This window comes from Morus notabilis, unplaced genomic scaffold, assembly GCF_000414095.1.
Source record: "Morus notabilis unplaced genomic scaffold, ASM41409v2 Scaffold9, whole genome shotgun sequence".
In the NCBI taxonomy this organism is placed as follows: domain Eukaryota; kingdom Viridiplantae; phylum Streptophyta; class Magnoliopsida; order Rosales; family Moraceae; genus Morus; species Morus notabilis.
In genome coordinates this window covers 8,172-26,418 of record NW_010356504.1, presented here as the reverse complement: position 1 = coordinate 26,418, position 18,247 = coordinate 8,172, and positions in this window count along the sequence as shown.

The window sequence follows — 18,247 nt, the reverse complement described above, 5'->3', positions numbered from 1 at the left end:
TTACTTCTTTTTTATTCCGTTTTCATCATTTTAAATGAAATATCTTGGTAATTTTCTTAATCATCTTTGCATCAATTTTCAGTTTTTTATTTTTATTTATTTTTATATTATTTAAACAAGGATTTTTGTGTCATTGTTACGCCTCTGCCACATTAAAATTATAATGAAGATTGTGGTGGAGATGTAAATTTCTTCGTGAAGATTAGAGAATGCCGAGATGGTTGAAGAAATCAATCGAATAGCCTTGGACGAAACTGAACTTTGTCATGTGAACTTTTGTAAGATACGTAGCATACTAGCATTGAACTTTGTCGTCTAATAGGAGCGTGTGTAAAGGTTAAAATTAATCCAAATGCCATATTATTTAAATAATAAACATAACTTGTAAGGACATTAAATGTAAAGGAAAAGTGGATAAATACCTTTCAGATGTATGAGTCTAGATTTTAACCTCTAAATTAATTTTTATCTTTTATTCTTGATTAGTACCATTTGATTAATATAATTATTTGACTAAAAAGGATTTTAATCAAGAGTACGCAGTAAAAATTTAGACTCAAGCACTTTAAGAGTACGTTCAACAATTTTCTCTAAATGTAATTCTCATTCTCTTCTTAATTGCAAGCATTTAATGGAACGCATTATGAAATAGTCACTTATCTGTATGGGAAAAGTATATTTTTGTTATCCATCAGCGACGGATCCAGGATTTGAATCTAATCGGGTGATAATTAAAGACAACCCAAGTGGAGGAATGGGTCAAGTGGATAGTTAGCTGCATCCGTGACTGTCTACCATCGAATTTCTATTATTATTAAACCATAAAGTTTGATAATTGCACATGGGTCAAGAGGAAAAATATTGGGTGAAATTGCATCAAATAGCATATTCTATACATACTAATGAAGTTTATTGCATAAATGTAATTAAAAGTTAGAAAATAGCACATCACAATTAATTCATCTTTATTACGTATCAAAATAGCAAAAGAGAAAAGTACATAATTTGTCATGATTTTCTGGACACTTACTATTTATGTTATTTTAAATAATTGAGTGCCATTGTGATCTTTTATTTTTTTTATTAATTAAATGACAATTGTTTAATTAATTTTGAATAAAGTGACATAAATAATATTTTTTTTTACCATCTTGAGTGTATTAATATTTTTTTCCCGAGATAATATTCCTCACCCCTCTCTGTACCTGATATCTCTCTCTCTCTTCTCTGGATCTCACTGATTCCTCACGACTCTCTTTCTTTGTCCTTCCAAAATTTTCTCAATGCCTTTTGGATCAGAACTTGGAGCATACAATATAATACGTACAACAAGAGGACGTTTAGTTGATGGATTCAGAATCATGATTCAGAACTATTCTCGATTTACGTGTGTTTTTCGTGAGAAAAAATATTGTAGCGAGCCATGAACCATGATTCGAACCCTGACACGAATCCTTTAACCAAACGCACCAGAGTGTTAAGACCAGCAAATGTTTGCAAATTAAAGAAGATACTTTATAGCTAGTTAGGCCGTTTGTAGAACACTCTACTTCAAGAACAATTTTACGCAACGGATGCAATATGGAATTAATGAGCTTTCATATTACAGATCTACTGTAGAATTCTCCCTCTATAACTAATCGGTTGCAAACTTTTAATTAAATGGGAACCTCTAAGTAGAAAGTCGAATAGTGCTGTTGAGCTAAATTAGTATATAATGAGGAAAACTATTGGCAGAAGATGCACTTAATTTGTTTTTGGAAAATTCCATCAAATATGATTAGGAGTTTTGAGGGTTGCTAACCTAGTTTTGACGTCTTGATATTCCTTGATGCTAGTTGTTCTTTCTTGCCATTTATATAAAAAAGAAAACGACAGTTCCATCAAATATCCGGTAAAAAAAAAAGTCCATTTAAAAAGAAGCGAAAGAAGCCAAATGGAGGAAAATAATTAACTACTAATGCATATTGAAGTTCAAGTAGGCATCCATTACATTTTTATTAACACACACAACCATTTCCTAATTAATTACCGATCCACATCCACCATATAATATCACAAAGAGAGAAATGAAAATTTATTATGTACCCATAACTTTATTCAGTGACCAAAGGTGATTTTTATTTTACGTATGGCAATATGCTGTAGTAGAGATCATATTGCCATTATGAACTACGTGATTGATTCATAGACGAGGGGACTTCCGTATTGCAAGATTTCGTCTATGGACTACCTCCATCACCCGAGTTGGGAGAAGGCGGTGTAAATCTTTCCTTAACACCAGATCCGTGACCGATATCGTCAGGAAACCCGATCATCAGCAACCTCCTGAAAGATTAATGAAACGAAAACAAGAGTTTGACATGTTAATTGAGCTGATAAAGTGACTGGATTAATTAGCTAATTATAAATCAAGGGACTGTCCTTGCCGCTAAAAGGCGTTTAAGTTGTTAGATATTACCGGCTAAAGCGATCGACAAGCGGTGGATTCAAGAGAGTATCAACTATGATTAGGATGCAACATAACCATAATGCTAACCCTAATGACTTCATCTCCCTTTCGAATGTTCCGGCTCCTGTATAACGAGTTATGATAGATATTATTGACTACATATATATGCTTAAATATTAGCTGGCTAAAGACCAATAATAAAAGGAAAAAAATGTCAAAATATAGTGTAACACAACTGAAGAAAAAGGAGAGCTTCAGGGTATCTTCTCTTCGGCTTTTTTGTACATATTTTTTTTGGTTGACTAGTACTAGTTGAAGTCTAGTTGGTCAATTCTCCATGGCCTACCCTCTTATTTATTTGAAAATCATATCGTTATATTTAATTTTATCAACTAATATCTTAAAAAATGAACCATATTTTCGTCGCAGTAATGATCCAGATTCTTCTGGCGGCAAATGACTTTGGAAAAAGTTAGTAATATCCATTTTCTTCGTAGCATCCTTCAAAAGTTATGGCGAAGAAAGTTTCGTTGAGAGAACTTCCAAAATCTTTCTAGTTTCAGGGTCAAGGATCACTATAGATGATAGCGCCGCTAAGGAGAAATGTTAGCGTCACTCTTTTTGTCACTCTATTCATTCACTGTTTGATATGTAGACTCCACTATCTCATTTTTGATTAAATAATAATATCATGTTAGTGACAAAAAGTGAATTAAGAGAGTGAAAAAGAGAGTCAAACAGTGAATTAAGAGAGTAACAAAAAGAGTGACGCTAGCGTTCCTCAACTACCAAGAACTTGTAAATCTCCCCCGTTCATTTCACCGATTCGAGTTTAGAATTTGAGTTTTGCTACAGTAAAAAGCTCTCAGAAACAGTCACATCTAACTTTTTTGTTACAGTAAAAAGCTCTCACATAAAGTCACATCTCAAATCGAATTAAAAACTCGAATCAACGAATTAAACGGGCCCATATCTTTTTAATCAAGCGGCATTTTCTCGACGATATTTTTGTCATTGTTGTAATTTAATTCAAAATGAGAGAACCTAATGAAGCGCATCTTTACTCAGTGAATAGTCAATTATTTGGACTTTTTGATCATATTCTCCACTAGTTTAAAGACATTTTTCTATTGTTTGATTGAGATGTGAATATTGTAATTAACATAGATCGATCAAAAGGTCCTACTCGTTAAACTTTGGAGGGACCATCATGGGAACAATCAACAAGTTCTGGCTGATTTTTCTTCATTATACATTTTAGATCACAAAACTTTGGGGACTTTCATTGGTGAGGAAGGAAAAACTAAAAAGTGTTCTTGGACTTTGGTTACCGGTTTTCAAAAACGTTGAAGTCCATTTGCATTGTTTGGATCATAAGTTTGAACTTAGGGTATCAATATTGAGAATTGACAATATTGTTAGGCTAGAACAATAGTGATTTGGGCAAATTGGCAGGATTTTGCTGGCGTAAAAGGCGCAACATTTGTGGTTTCCTCGTATCGATCCAAGTCAGAAACCATATATAGTCGGTGGAAGAATGGTAGAGCATCACAAAGGGTGGCATACTATAGATATTGCACTTTTTAAGAAGTTGAGCTTCATCTTAAAAGGTGAAATCTATTAAGTAGAGTGGCCTAATGTCCTTATATGTTAATGTCATTTAAACGATGCGGGACTCAAATTTATTTTACCCTGTAAAGGGTTCTCCAACCAATCTGTATTGGATGAATCACGTTGCTCATTTGTGCTTGTTGGGCTCTAATACCATATAGAAATTGGATTTTAATTCTAAGGGTTTGAGCTTCCATTTTAAAAAATTACTGTGTTAAAGTGGAGTGCCTAATATCCTTCAAAGTTTATATTATTTTGTTTAAATGATGTAGAACTTGGGTTTATCTGACCTTTACACGCTTAGAGTCACTAATCTTGTATTGAATGAATTTAGTTCATTTGAGTTTGGGTAATGATTCCTGTTAAAAAAAAAAAAAAAAAAAAAAAAAAAAAACTACAATTGTCACGTGGGAGGTTGGAAAACTTCTTGGAAGAAGTGGGTACGTGAAGAAAGAGTAAAATGTGTTAGTGGGGAGTTTGGTGAAAAATAATGTGGAGAAATCTACAAAACTGTTATACATGAGTGAGGGTAATCCTTCAGAGATAAAAGCAGCCAATCATATTTAAATATTGTGAAAAAGAGCCAATCAAAATAAAAGTAGAGGATCAAAAAAAAAAAAAAAAAAAGAGATTGACTAATTAAAAAAATAAATACAAAAAAAAGTAGTGGGTTTACTTCAAATGTCTATATATAGGCATGAGAGGGTAGACCATTAGAAACCAACCTAGCAAACTTTGTGCAGAGAAAGTGAATGTATTGGAAGTAGTGAGCGAAGTGTGAGATAGTGCGTAGAGAGAATTGTCTAAAAAAAGAGGTAGGAAAATTTGTCCTTTACTCATATACTTTAATCTCATTATGATATTTTGTACATTAAATTGTCTACACGTTTTTTTCTCTCAAGCTTTTTTTTGTACCGAAGTACCATCTCAAGACAAGAAATTCATCTACCATTATTGGTCAGATTTATGTTTAAGACATGCGGGCTGCAAATTTTTAAACTCAATCAAGAAAAATTATGAGATTACAAGTTTTAAAACCTCTATAAAAGCACAAAATAGAGTTGCAAAAAAAAAAAGTAGAGGATCAAAAAAAAAAAAAAAGAGATTGACTAATTAAAAAAATAAATACAGAAAAAAGTAGTGGGTTTACTTCAAATGTCTATATATAGGCATGAGAGGGTAGACCATTAGAAACCAACCTAGCAAACTTTGTGCAGAGAAAGTGAATGTATTGGAAGTAGTGAGAGAAGTGTGAGATAGTGCGTAGAGAGAATTGTCTAAAAAAAGAGGTAGGAAAATTTGTCTTTTACTCATCTACTTTAATCTCATTATGATATTTTGTACATTAAATTGTCTACACGTTTTTTTCTCTCAAGCCTTTTTTTGTACCGAAGTACCATCTCAAGACAAGAAGTTTATCTATCATTGTTGGTCAGATTTATGTTTAAGACATACCGGCTACAAACTTTTGAACTCAGTCAAGAAAAATTATTAGATTGTAAGTTTTAAAACCTCTAAAAGCACAAAATAGAGTTGAAAAAAAAAAGAATCATATATACATATATATGTGTGAGAGAAAAGAATGGAAAGACACTGACATATGCTTTCTCTAACGTCTGCAATAGACTACTGGAAAAAAAGTAAGTACTTGGGCTGATAGCTCTACACGCAAATCGAGAGATGATGGCAATTGATGTTCTTCTTCATTCACGTGTATATATATATATATATATATATATATATATATCAAAAAGCCGCTAGACTTGTTGTGACACTTGCTGTGGTGTTTGCACTTGCTGTGACGTTTGCAGTGTAGAAGCTACAATGGTTCACACACACACACACATGTATATATATATATATATATACATAAAAAAAATGTGTAGAATGGATGAGGGAAATCCAAGTTTCCTTTCAAATTAAATTGTTAGCAAAAAAAGAAGGAATATACATCATATAATTGAATTAATTGGTTTGGAGATGATGAAATTTTAAAAAAAGATAAGGGATAAAAGATAAATTTCAAAGAAATTCGGAATATTAAATACCAAAAAAATTAAATTACACAAATTGGGCCCCTTTATGGTCCCTTAGTTAAAAAAGATGAGCCCATTGTCTCATAAAACCATATGATGATTAAATACAATTTTTAAATCCCAAATTCAAATAAAAAAATCTCAACACCAAATTCAAAAAGGATCCTTTTAATTCCCCATAAAGTTATATACCGGGAAATTATCCAAATACAACTTTCAAATCCAAATTCTAAAGTAAAATTCCAAATCAAATTTTAAAATATCTTTGAATTCCTCATATGGTCATATATCAGGGAATTCTCCAAAATTAAAATTCAAATTCAAGAACTATGATTGACTTGATTCCTTATCGGATACGTAGGCAACCTAAAATTTAGGTACAATTTCAAGATCAAATTTGATCATAAAAATCCTCATAATAGACCAAATCAAAATAAAACTAAATCAAATTTCAAAGTGCGTCAATTCCTCATAAGGTCATACACCAAGGAATTATCTAAAATTTTCAAACCCAAAATTCAAACTACAAGTGGCTTGATCCCTTAATGGGGTATGTAGGCAACTCAATCCTAAATTCACCGAGTTCAGCCGCAATTTTAAATCAACCAAAATTTCCCAAATTCAAAAAAAAAAAAAAAAAAAATAGAATTTACCATTTTAATTGGAATCAAAAGGTTTTCCCTTATACCAAAAGATTGTAATTAAGAGGTTATTCTTAGAATCTTGAATGGGTCGAACTAAAAATAATAAACTCCTATACTAATTAAATCCCAATATAGGTGAAATTATGTTGTGTGTGAAATTATTTTAATATTAATAAATATTTTTGCCCAACAATTCCATAAAGAAATTAGGAATATCTAACGGTTTGGGGTTTGATCTTAAAAGGTCAGTCTATTAAGTATGATCCTAATATCCTTATAAGTTTGTACATTTTTGTATTTAAACAATATGAGACACGGACTTCTTTTACACGTACAATGATACAGTATCTAGAGGAGAGACACAAAATGTGGAAAGAAGTACCATTGACACACTATCGAACCAAAATTTCTAGTGCACCACAATCGTCACCCGTCATTGCCGCCAACATACACAACCGAAACGATCAGTTATATATAGTACTATCAGGGACGAGACCTTATAAATTAAGAGAGCATAGATGGTCAGAAAGCCGCCCAAAATAATCAGCACTTCTATTTCGTTCCAAATTCAGCATTTGTGCCTTGCAGTAGCAAATGCTATATATTGGCCTTATTGCAGAAAGCTCTCGTAGACAAAAATATAGAGCCAAGAGCCCAGGGATATGATCGGAGGAAGACTCAAGCGCTTCTTCTCTAATTCGACGTTTAAGTATACACGAATTAGGCGCGTATGCTTCTATGTCACTACATGGTTGCTTATGATTTTGAACTTTGTTTAAAAATTGTGGAAACGCTATGAATATGGTTTTCAATGGAAGTACATGTTATTTAAATTAGCAAAAACGTAAAGGATGTAAGAAACATACTATAGATATTAAACAAATCGCAAAAATATAAGAAATTGTTTCTTTCAATGTTTCACTGTTGACCTTATATATACTGACATTAATGTGTGTGTAGGATAAGTAGTTGAGATTACATGATGATAACCTATGATCGAAACATGTTCATTTTTCATGTTATGGAAATTAAATACTGACTCATGATCTAATTAATTATGTAAACCAACGTACGTACTATCGTCATCTCTAAAATATACTTTTAATTAAGTTGTTATGTTCCGGCCAAAGCGATGGTCAAGCAAGGGATTGAAGAAAAAAACAAGGATTGCGATGCAGCATAACCATGCCACAAACCCTAATAATGTCTTCATCTTGCTCCCGAGCTAGATGTCTCAACTTGTGTACAACGAGATAAACAGGCAATTATATACGTGTATCTAATTTAACCCCGTTTTTTTTTGTGCTTGAAGATATATGTGTGTGTGTGAAATATAATAGAAGAAAGCAAATGATCATGAAAGAGCTTCCGGGTACCTTTCATTTAGCTAAGGTCAAGCTTTGTTTCAATGATGCGTATATATGGTTCATTCCAATTTTCAACCCGGCCATAATATGCATGGTTTTTTTTTTTTTTTTTCATTTGACTGGATAGGAGGGAAGAAGTCAAGGAGGAGAAATTTGATGTATTAACATATTTTAAATGTACATTTTTGTATACCTAGTTTCTGTCATATAATACTAAATAATTAGTTTTTTTTTCCCGCATGAACCAGTAAAATGACAAAAAATTTAAAAAACCATTAATATAAAACTTCTTTATAATATTCTATTTTCTTACTGCTCTCACTGTCATTTCTCTTCTTTTCGTAATGTTGTTTATAATGATCTGAATTTCCACGTGTTAATAATTTTTTCCTTTTTCCTTAAAGTGCTGTTGGTTCACCCAATGGTATCCTTCCACGTGTTCTTGTCTTCGTGTTCTTTTGAAGCAGTTTCTAATAAGTCATGCACGTCCCACTTCATGAAGACGAGTCCACATACACCTTTTTTTGAATAAACTGAGAGAGAGAATATATAATTAATATCAAAGAAGATTAGTATATCCTAATTATGTTGGTACCCACTAGAAATCTTATCTTTTACCAAATTCTCAACTAAATATTATAAATAAGAAAAGAAAATACAAAGAGTTAAAGAAAAGGGAACCACAAAAACTTATTCAAAAGTCTTACATACACGCCTATTCATACCAATACCACGCATAAAATTAAAAACGTACTCTTTTAGTTTTCTCATCTTCCCATATGTTAGGAAGATCCTAACACAACTCAAATATTAACACAAAAATCAATCAAAGAAAGAACACAGAATATGTTTTACTGAGGTTTAGATTCAAAGAACTGTACAAAAGAGATCCAACCACTAACGTGATTCTTAGAAAAATACTCAGTGAGTAAACCAATCCCTTTACCCAGATTTTTTCAATACCCAAACATAAAGAACAGATCTCTCACTTCACTAGAACAGATCTTTCACTTCACCACAGTTTCTCTCTCTTGGTTCTCTCTCTAGAACTCTCTCTGGAAAAATTCTCCAAAAGTCTCTCTCTATTCTAAACTGAAGAAGAAGAAGAAGACTTGTTGATATTCTAGAATTCTCTCCACCCGACACTTGCTTCTCCACGCGTCACTCTCTGAGTGGTGCTTCTAAATACTACATTGCATTTTGTATAGTTGCTAAACGACCAAACAACAGCTAACAGATATAATTAATTCTTCATGTCATTTTTCAGGAATTACTTCTCACAACATTCCACCTTAATTTCTAAAAGACGACAGTGTCCAATAACCTTGAGCTTCTCGCAAAGTTCATTGTCCTCACTTGATATAATCAAGTCTGGCCAATGCTCAGCAAGTCCAGGCACTTCTGGAACTTACTTGCAGTGACAACCTTAGTAGCCATATCTGATGGATTTTCTTCTGTGTTGATCTTCTCAAGCTGTATTGACCCTTCTTCAACCTTTTCCCTTATGAAGTGGTGTCGTACATCAATGTGCTTTGTCTTTTCATGATACACTGGATTCTTGCAAAGGTGAATTGCTGACGGATTGTCTGATTAAATGACAACAACTCCTTTCAATATTTTCAGCTCCTTTAATAGACCCTAAAGCCATATTGCTTCTTTAAAACCTTCTGTTCCAGCTATGTATTTTGCTTTGGTGCTTGATAGAGCAACTACTGATTGTAGTTGTGACTTCCAGCTAATGCAGTTCCCTCCTAGTGTCATTACATAAGATGAAGTAGACCTCCTCTTGTCCATATCCCCTGCAAAATCAGAATCTACAAAGCCTTCCAAGTTCAAAGGGTTAGAACTTTGTTTATAATCCAAACCATAATTCAATGTACTATTAACATACTTCAAAACCCATTTTAGTGTTGTCCAATGTTCTTGTCTAGGATTAGATATGTATTTGCACAAAACACTTATTGCATAAGCTAAATCAAGTATTGTGCAAATCATGGCATACATTAATGACCCTACAACACTAGAATAGGAAATCTTGGCACTTTTACGCTTTTCTTCTTCTGTTTCTGGAGACTGTTTTGCAGAAACCTTAAAATGACCAACCAAAGGTACTTTAACAGATTTAGATTGATGCATAGAGAATTTTTGAACAACCTTTCTTAAATACTCTTCTTGAGACAGATACATAAGTTTCTGTTTTCTGTCTTTTTAAATATCAATTCCTAAAATTCTCTTTGCATAACCTAAATCCTTCATATCAAACTCAACACCTAGCATTTTCTTTGCCTCATCAATTTTTACTAAGTTCTTACTAGCAATCAACATATCATCTGCATAAAGTAGAAGATATACTGCATTGTCAGTATTAGTCTCCTTAAAATACAAGCATGAGTCATATTGACTCCTAATAAAGCATGCTTTAATCATATGTTGATCAAATCGCTTATACCATTGTCCAGGGGATTGTTTCAGCCCATATAGCGATTTTCTCAACAAACAGACTTTATGTTCACTACTTTTTACCTAAAATCCCGGTGGTTGATTTATGTAGATTGTCTCCTTGAGGTCACCATGTAGGAAGGCAATTTTTACATCCATCTGTTCTAGGTGCATATCTCTGTAAGCAACCACTAGTAGGATTGTTCTTATGGTCTTATATTTTACAACTGTAGAGAATACATCAGTGTAATCAACCTCCTCAACTTGAGTAAAGCCTTTTGCAACTGACCTCACCTTGTACCTCCTAGGTTCTTGAGATGTGGCTCCTTCCTTAATTTAAAAAATAAATTTGCAATCCACTACCTTTTGTTTCTTTGGCCTGTCCACTAGAATCCATATATTGTTTTTCATCAAAGAGTGCATCTCATCCTTCATGGCCGCCAACCATTTGTTGGCTTGTTTGCTGCTGACTGCTTCCTCATAAGATTTGGGTTCTATTGCTTCTATTTCTCCAGTTATATTTAGTGTATAAGCAATGAAGTTGCCACCATCATATCTCTTTGGTGGTCTTATTGTTCTCCTCTCCCTATCTCGAGTCGGTATGTATTCGGTCACACTTTCTTGAGGTTCCTGCATGTGTTCAGTGAGACTTTCATCTGTGACATCTTGCGGCCCTTTAGTGGTTTGTTATGGATCTTCAGGTTCAACTTCATCATCTTGATGTCTGGTTCTTCTAATCTGTTCCACCTCAACATGGAGGTCTTGTTTTGAAGTTGTACCTGCATCAAGTGAAAGAGGGCCAGCAGTATCCTTTTCTTTTTTCAAGTGAGGCATGTCATATTCATTAAAAATCACATCTCGGCTATTAATTATTTTAAAGTGAGGCCCCTCTTGAGCACACAGTCTATAACCCTTAACACCCTCAGGATAGCCTAAAAATATACATTTTACTGATCTGGGATCTAGTTTCCCTTCTCTTTGGTGTGCATAGACAGCACAACCAAAGACCCTAAGGTTACTTAGGTTTGGTGGTTTTCTAGTCCAACATTCTTTAGGGATTTTAAGGTTAATAGGTTTACAAGGACTCCTATTAATTAGGTAACATGCTTTAGTTACAGCTTCCCCCTAGAATTTCTTACTTAGACCCAATCCAAAGAGCATGCACCTAACACGTTTCATTAGTGTTCTATCATTCTTTTAGCTATCCCGTTTTATTGTGGGATCTTTTTGATCGTTTTGTGTCTAACGATACCATTTTCTTTACAAAACTCGGTAAAGATATCATGACAAAATTCCAAGCTATTATCTGTCCTAAGGGCCTTTAGTTTCTTACCAGTTTGGTTTTCTACCAAAGTTTTCCAATGTTTAAACTTAGTAAAACATTCATCTTTAGTTTTTAATAGAAAAACCCATACCTTTCTAGAATGATCATCAACAATTAAAAAAAAAGTACGTGGCATTACCATTGGTTTGTGTTGATTCAGGCTCCCAAAGGTCAGCATGAACATAGTCCAATGGAGACTTTGCCCTGAATGTTAATGCAACAAACTTAAGTCGGCGTTGCTTTCCTAGGACACAGAGCTCGCAGAAGTCAAGCTGGTCTACCTTGCATTTGCCCAGAAGTCCTTGTTTACTGAGTTCTCTTAGCCCCATTTCACTAACATGTCGAAGATGTTTATGCCACAGATCAGCCTTTGAGTTCTCTTTAATTACTGCACTGGTTGAGCCTGTTACTGTATGACCTTCTAGTACATACAACCCTTGATGTTTTCTTCCTTTAAGTACTACTAGAGATCCTCTTATAACCTTTAAGATTCCACCTTCTGCCTTGTAAGAATATCTAGAATCATCTAGTGTGCCCCAAGAGAGATAAGGTTCCTCCTAAGCTCTGGGACACGTCTGACATTTTTGAGCACATGTTGTGTTCCATTTGACAGTTTCATAACAACCGAACCAACTCCAACCACTGAACAAGAATGGTCGTTTTCCATCAAGACCTTGCCACCATTACAACCTTCATACTTAGTAAACCACTCTTTCTTAGGACACATATGATATGTGCACCCCGAATCTAATATCCATTCGGTCTCATTTTGGCTGACTCCAATAGCCAACATTTCAGAGCTTTCATACCTTGAATCTTGGCTTGTAACTGCAGCATCACCTTCACCTACGTTCTTTTCAGCCAGTTTTCTTTTCCATTCTTTACAGAACCTCTTGATATGGCCTGACTTATTATAGTGATAGCATTTTCTTTGACCATTTCTTGATTTTGATCTTGAGTTCTCTCTATAACCGGGCTTGCTCTGATATCTCCTTTGCGGTCTGCCTCTAGAGCAGAGCCCTTCATCTCCATGGTTGTCTTCCTTGGAAGACATTTCAAACTTAAGTTCTAACTCTTTAGACCTTAAAGCTGACAGAACATCCTCTAAAGTAAGACTTTTCCTTCCATACTTAATAGCATTTTTAACATCTTTAAACGTTTCTGAAAGAGAAATTAACAGTAAGATCGCATGATTTTCTTCTTCTATCTTTTCTCCAATATTGGCCAAATTAATAACTATCTTATTAAAATCTTCTAAGTTCTTCTCAAGGGACTTTGAAGTATCCATCCTAAAGCTGAAAAGTCTTTCTTTAAGGTAGATTTTGTTGGTGAGTGCTCAAGTTTCAGCCATACCTTTATAGCAGTATTTTCTTCATTTACTTGTCTGAGAACATTATCAGCAAGATAGAGGATGATCGTTGAGTAAGTGATTTCTTGCATTTCTTCCTTTTTTGCGCCAGTGCCAAAAAAATCTTTCATATCCTTGAGAGCTTTAGCAACTTTTTGTTGGACTAAAATTGCTCTCATTTTCTTTCTCCGTAAACTGAAATCACCTGTGCCATTGAACTTCTCCAATTCAAACTTTATCGAAACCATGGCTGATGTGAATCTTTGGTGACTTCTTTAGGATTCTTAAACCTTGATCTTTGAGCCCCCTTTGATTTATGTCTCCAACCAAAGCTCTGATACCACTGTTAGGAAGATCCTAACACAGACTCAAAGATTTACACAAGAATCAATCAAATAAAGAACATAGAATATGTTTCACCGAGGTTCAGATTCAAAGAATCCTACGTCCCCATTGGGCTCACTTGCGAGAAACCCATTCCACTAGATAAAAATTGATTACACCCTCAATCCTCACCACACTCAAAGCTTACAAGGAAAAAAGCCCAGAGCAGAAAACTGTACAGTGGAGACCCAACCACTAACGTGATTCTCAAGAAAATACCCAGTGAGTAAACCAATCCTTTTACCTAGATTTTTCCAGTACCCAAACACAAAGAGCAGATCTCTCACTTCACCAAAACAGATCTCTCACTTCACCACAGTTTCTCTCTCTTGGTTCTCTCTCTAGAACTCTCTCTGGAAAAATTCCCCAAAAGTCTCTCTCTATTCTAAACTGAAGAAGAAGAAGAAGACTTGTTGATATTCTAGAATTCTCTCCACCGACACTTGCTTCTCCACATGTCACTTGATTAGTAGTGTTTCTAAATACTACACTGCATTTTATATAGTTGCTAAATGACCAAACGACAACTAACACATATAATCAATTCTTCATGTCATTTTTCAGGAATTACTTCCCACAACACCATCCTTTGTAAAGCCGTAGTAAAACTGGTCAATGAATCTCTTTGCAAATCATGACTAGCAGCATCAGAAACGTTATTGTCAAAAACAATGCCCACTTCCTATACTTCCTGGTCCTTTGGAACAAGATTGTGTTAAACAGGCACTTACTAATCTGAATTGGAAAGTTGTTATGCAATATGAACATGTAGAGGCTCTAATGATCAGAAGTCAAACACGCACATTGCTGGGAATTAAGAGGTGGGTCATTGAATCAAAGTTTAATGAAGTCTTAATGAATACAAGCTGTACTAAACTTTTAATTTAACAACTCCTGATATAACGACGGTACCATCTAATCTCTTATTTTTAGTGGTGGTTCCATAAAAACGGGTGTAGTTTTTCAGAGAGAGAGAGAGACATAGAACAATCGTCAAGTCAATTGCCATAAGAAAACGGCAGTTAATTCTAGCAATCACTCAAGGTGAGGACATTAGGCAGCTCGACATCAAAATGCACCTTGGAGGGGGCATTTTTTTTTTTAAGGAGGGGAGAATGATGATCATATTTGAACATGGGAGGCGGCTTATGTGGCTGGAGTGAGGAGTGCTTAGGGTGGATTCCCGAGCGGGTCCTGAGTGATGTTTAAAGGATTTGATTGCGTCTCTCCCATCAGTTGCAACTTTTAGGAAGAATGATTGTGTCAATCCTATATCAATGTGGGTCCTAAAAATAGAAAAAATAAAAATACACTTTAATAGTTTCTAACAATTATTTTAAACATTTGAAAAGCATAGGAATCAAATAAAAAAAGAACCGGAAGTTTATGTTTCTTTGTGCTTGAAGTATATTTCATAAATATTTCTCAATAAAAAAAGGTCAGATTAAAATTTGGTCTAATTGCAGCCACCTTTATTGTTTTCGTGCTTAAAAGTGCGTGAGTTATAAAGAACATTTAGGCTTCGTTCATTTTACTAATTTGAGTTTTTAATTCCAATTTTACTACAATTAAAAGCTCTCACAAAAATTCACATCTAATTTTACATTTTGATCCGAAGCTGAAACTGGTGAGAATTGTTAATTATTATGATTGATTTTTAATTATTTGATGATCTGTACATTAGTTGTCAATTAGGTGTCATCAGTGAGTGGAATGAAAATCATACTCCTAATCCGTGGACATAGGCGAATTGCCAAACCATGTTAAAATCTTTGTGTTCTTCTATTTGTTTGCTCTTTGTTTCAATTTGGTATCAAAACGGGAGATTCTAAGTTTAAACTTTCGTAATTGCACTCTTTATCCTCATTTAAATTGTCATAACGTGTTAGGTCTTTAATATATCTCAAACTTAAATATTCACGTGTTATGCTTTCCAATTAATTTACCCACATGATTGTCCATTGTCCAGCCCACATGTGAGGGGGATTGTTAAAATATAAAATTATTGTTGGCCCACCTCCTATCAGCTTAAGCTTTTGGAATGGATTGGTAAACTAACATGGTGTCAAAGATCACAAAGAACACAAATATTTTAGCGTGGTTTGACAATTCGCCTACGTCTATGGATCAGGAGTATGATTTTCATTCCATTCACTGATGACACCTAATTGACAACTAATGTATAAATCATCAACTAATTAGAGATCAATCAGAATAATTAACAAATCTCTACACTTCCTCTCAAGTTGGTGCATACCAACTTGGAAATAAAGCTTCAAATAGGAAACAAAACCTCTAAATCTGGAAACAATTATCGGATTCCAACATACCAACTCAAGCTGATGCTAATTTTTTTTTAAATCCGAAAATAATCACGGATTCCAAAGCACCAACTTAGAAATAAAGCTTTGGGCAAATCTTCAATGAGGTTTGACTTTCTTTAATCTTCAAGAATAACTTTGAAAATATCACACACCAGACTCAAGTTCACATGAGTTTCACAGCATATTGATCTTCACATGCTATGCTCACACCAACATGAGCTTCACATCACATGCTTCAATTTTGAAAGCTTCACATGCCAGGCTCACACCAACATGAGCTTCACAGCACATGCTTCAATTTCAATTTTTCAAAAAACAAATTTCAAACCTCACAATAATTTTTTTTTTTTCAATTTTCTTTTTTTCCTTTTTAATTTTTTTTTTCTCAATACAATTCCCTTTTCTATTCAATCAATCATTTTTTTTTGTGTTTTTAATATTTATTTTTTCTTTTCTTTCTTCTTCTCCACATTCTATTCTTCTCTTTTCTCTTCTATTCCTTTTTTTTTTTTTTCCTTTTTTTTTCTTTTCTCTAAATAAACACACGTGCATAAGAATAAAAGGAAATTAGGCTTCCTTCATATGAATGAGGAGCAAATAAACGGAGGAACAATAAAAGAATAGAAGGCGGCGCTAGTCTTGTGAACATTTGGGTTCGTTTGCTGAGTTTTTCAAGATCGTTAGATTCATCAGTTGGGTTTGGAAGCGCGGCTCTTTGGACATGGTGGTTTGGCAGCAGATTTCAGCGTGGTAGTTACCGGCACGATTCGGATGGCCGTCTTAGATACCAAATTGAAACAAAGAGCAAAAAAATAGGACATAAAGAACACGAAGATTTTAACGTGGTTCAGTAATTCGCCTACGTTCACAGATCAGAGTATTATTTTCATTCCATTCACTGATGACACCTAATTGACAATTAATGTACAAATCATCAAATAATTAGAAATCAATTAGAATATTAACAAATCTCAAGTTGAAACCAAAATTGTATTATTGAGTAATTATCAAAAAAATAATTGTCTTGTTGAGAACTTTCTCTCAGACTAAATATAAAGGTCTAACTCGATGTGTTTTGTTCTGGAACGATCTGCTCGAAAGCAGTACTGTCATGGCCAAAGCGCTCTCTTTCTATTCAACCCATAAGCATTTATTTACGCTTTTGCATAAATGTATATTGCTTATGGTTGCTTCTAAATTTTTAACGTTTTTTCAAACTTTAGGTGTAAACAAGATGCATGGCTTTTGAATTTTGTACATGTTCTTAAATTATAAAAGACATACAGGATGCAAAAAACATACCAACCTTAGAAATTAAACAAAACGCGATAAAATTTAAGAAACGTGTTCCTCTCAATGTATCTGTTGATCTTATACGTACTTACATAACTACATATATACATACACACATAAATCTGTACATATAACAGATCCAGTTATATTATGACTATAGCTATAACTACCATGTAATATGGCAAAGACAAAAATGAAAACTGAAAAGTCGTTATCCCTAAAATATTATATATTCTGTGGTAAAAAGTAGTATTCACATTATTAAATGTCTCAGCAATTTCAGGCTAGAAGTAAGTCGATAATACTTCATGATCGTAACGTACGATCTTTACATAATCTGCTACTCTTAAAGTGATTTATAGCAGAGATCGGCCATTCCGTGATGCATTATTTTGTTCATCAGTGACCACCCTGACGACCCCCAATTGGCGAAGGATTTGAGCCCGCCGAAACGTCATCTCCGCGACCCATCATCAGCTTCCTGCAAGAATGAAGAAGCAATTCAGCAACATAAAATTTTCATATCATGGATATGAAGTGACTGATTGAATTAATTATGTATAAACCAAGGTACTATCTTCATGTCTCTAAAAAGTACTTTTCATTGTTCATACTTTCAACGAAAAATTTCGTTATCATACCGGCCAAAGTGACGGTCAAGCGGGGGATTGAAGAGAAGAACAAGGATTACGATGCAACATAACCATACGAAAAACCCTAATGACTTCATTTTGCTCCCGAGCTAGATGTATCTCAACTAATTGTGTACAACGAGCTTTTTAACCAGACAAATAACTAATTCAACTTTTTTTTTTAGTGCTTGAAAACAACACACACACATACACAGATATATATATATGGTATAGTTGAAGATGAAAACAAATGATCATTGAAAGAGCTTCCCGGTACGCATCTTCATTTTAACTTGGTCAAGTCTTGTTTCAGTGCGTGAATATGGCTCAGTCCATTCAACTCCACCATTATAATGTGGTTTTTTTCCCCCTATTTGACTGGGAAGGAGGGAA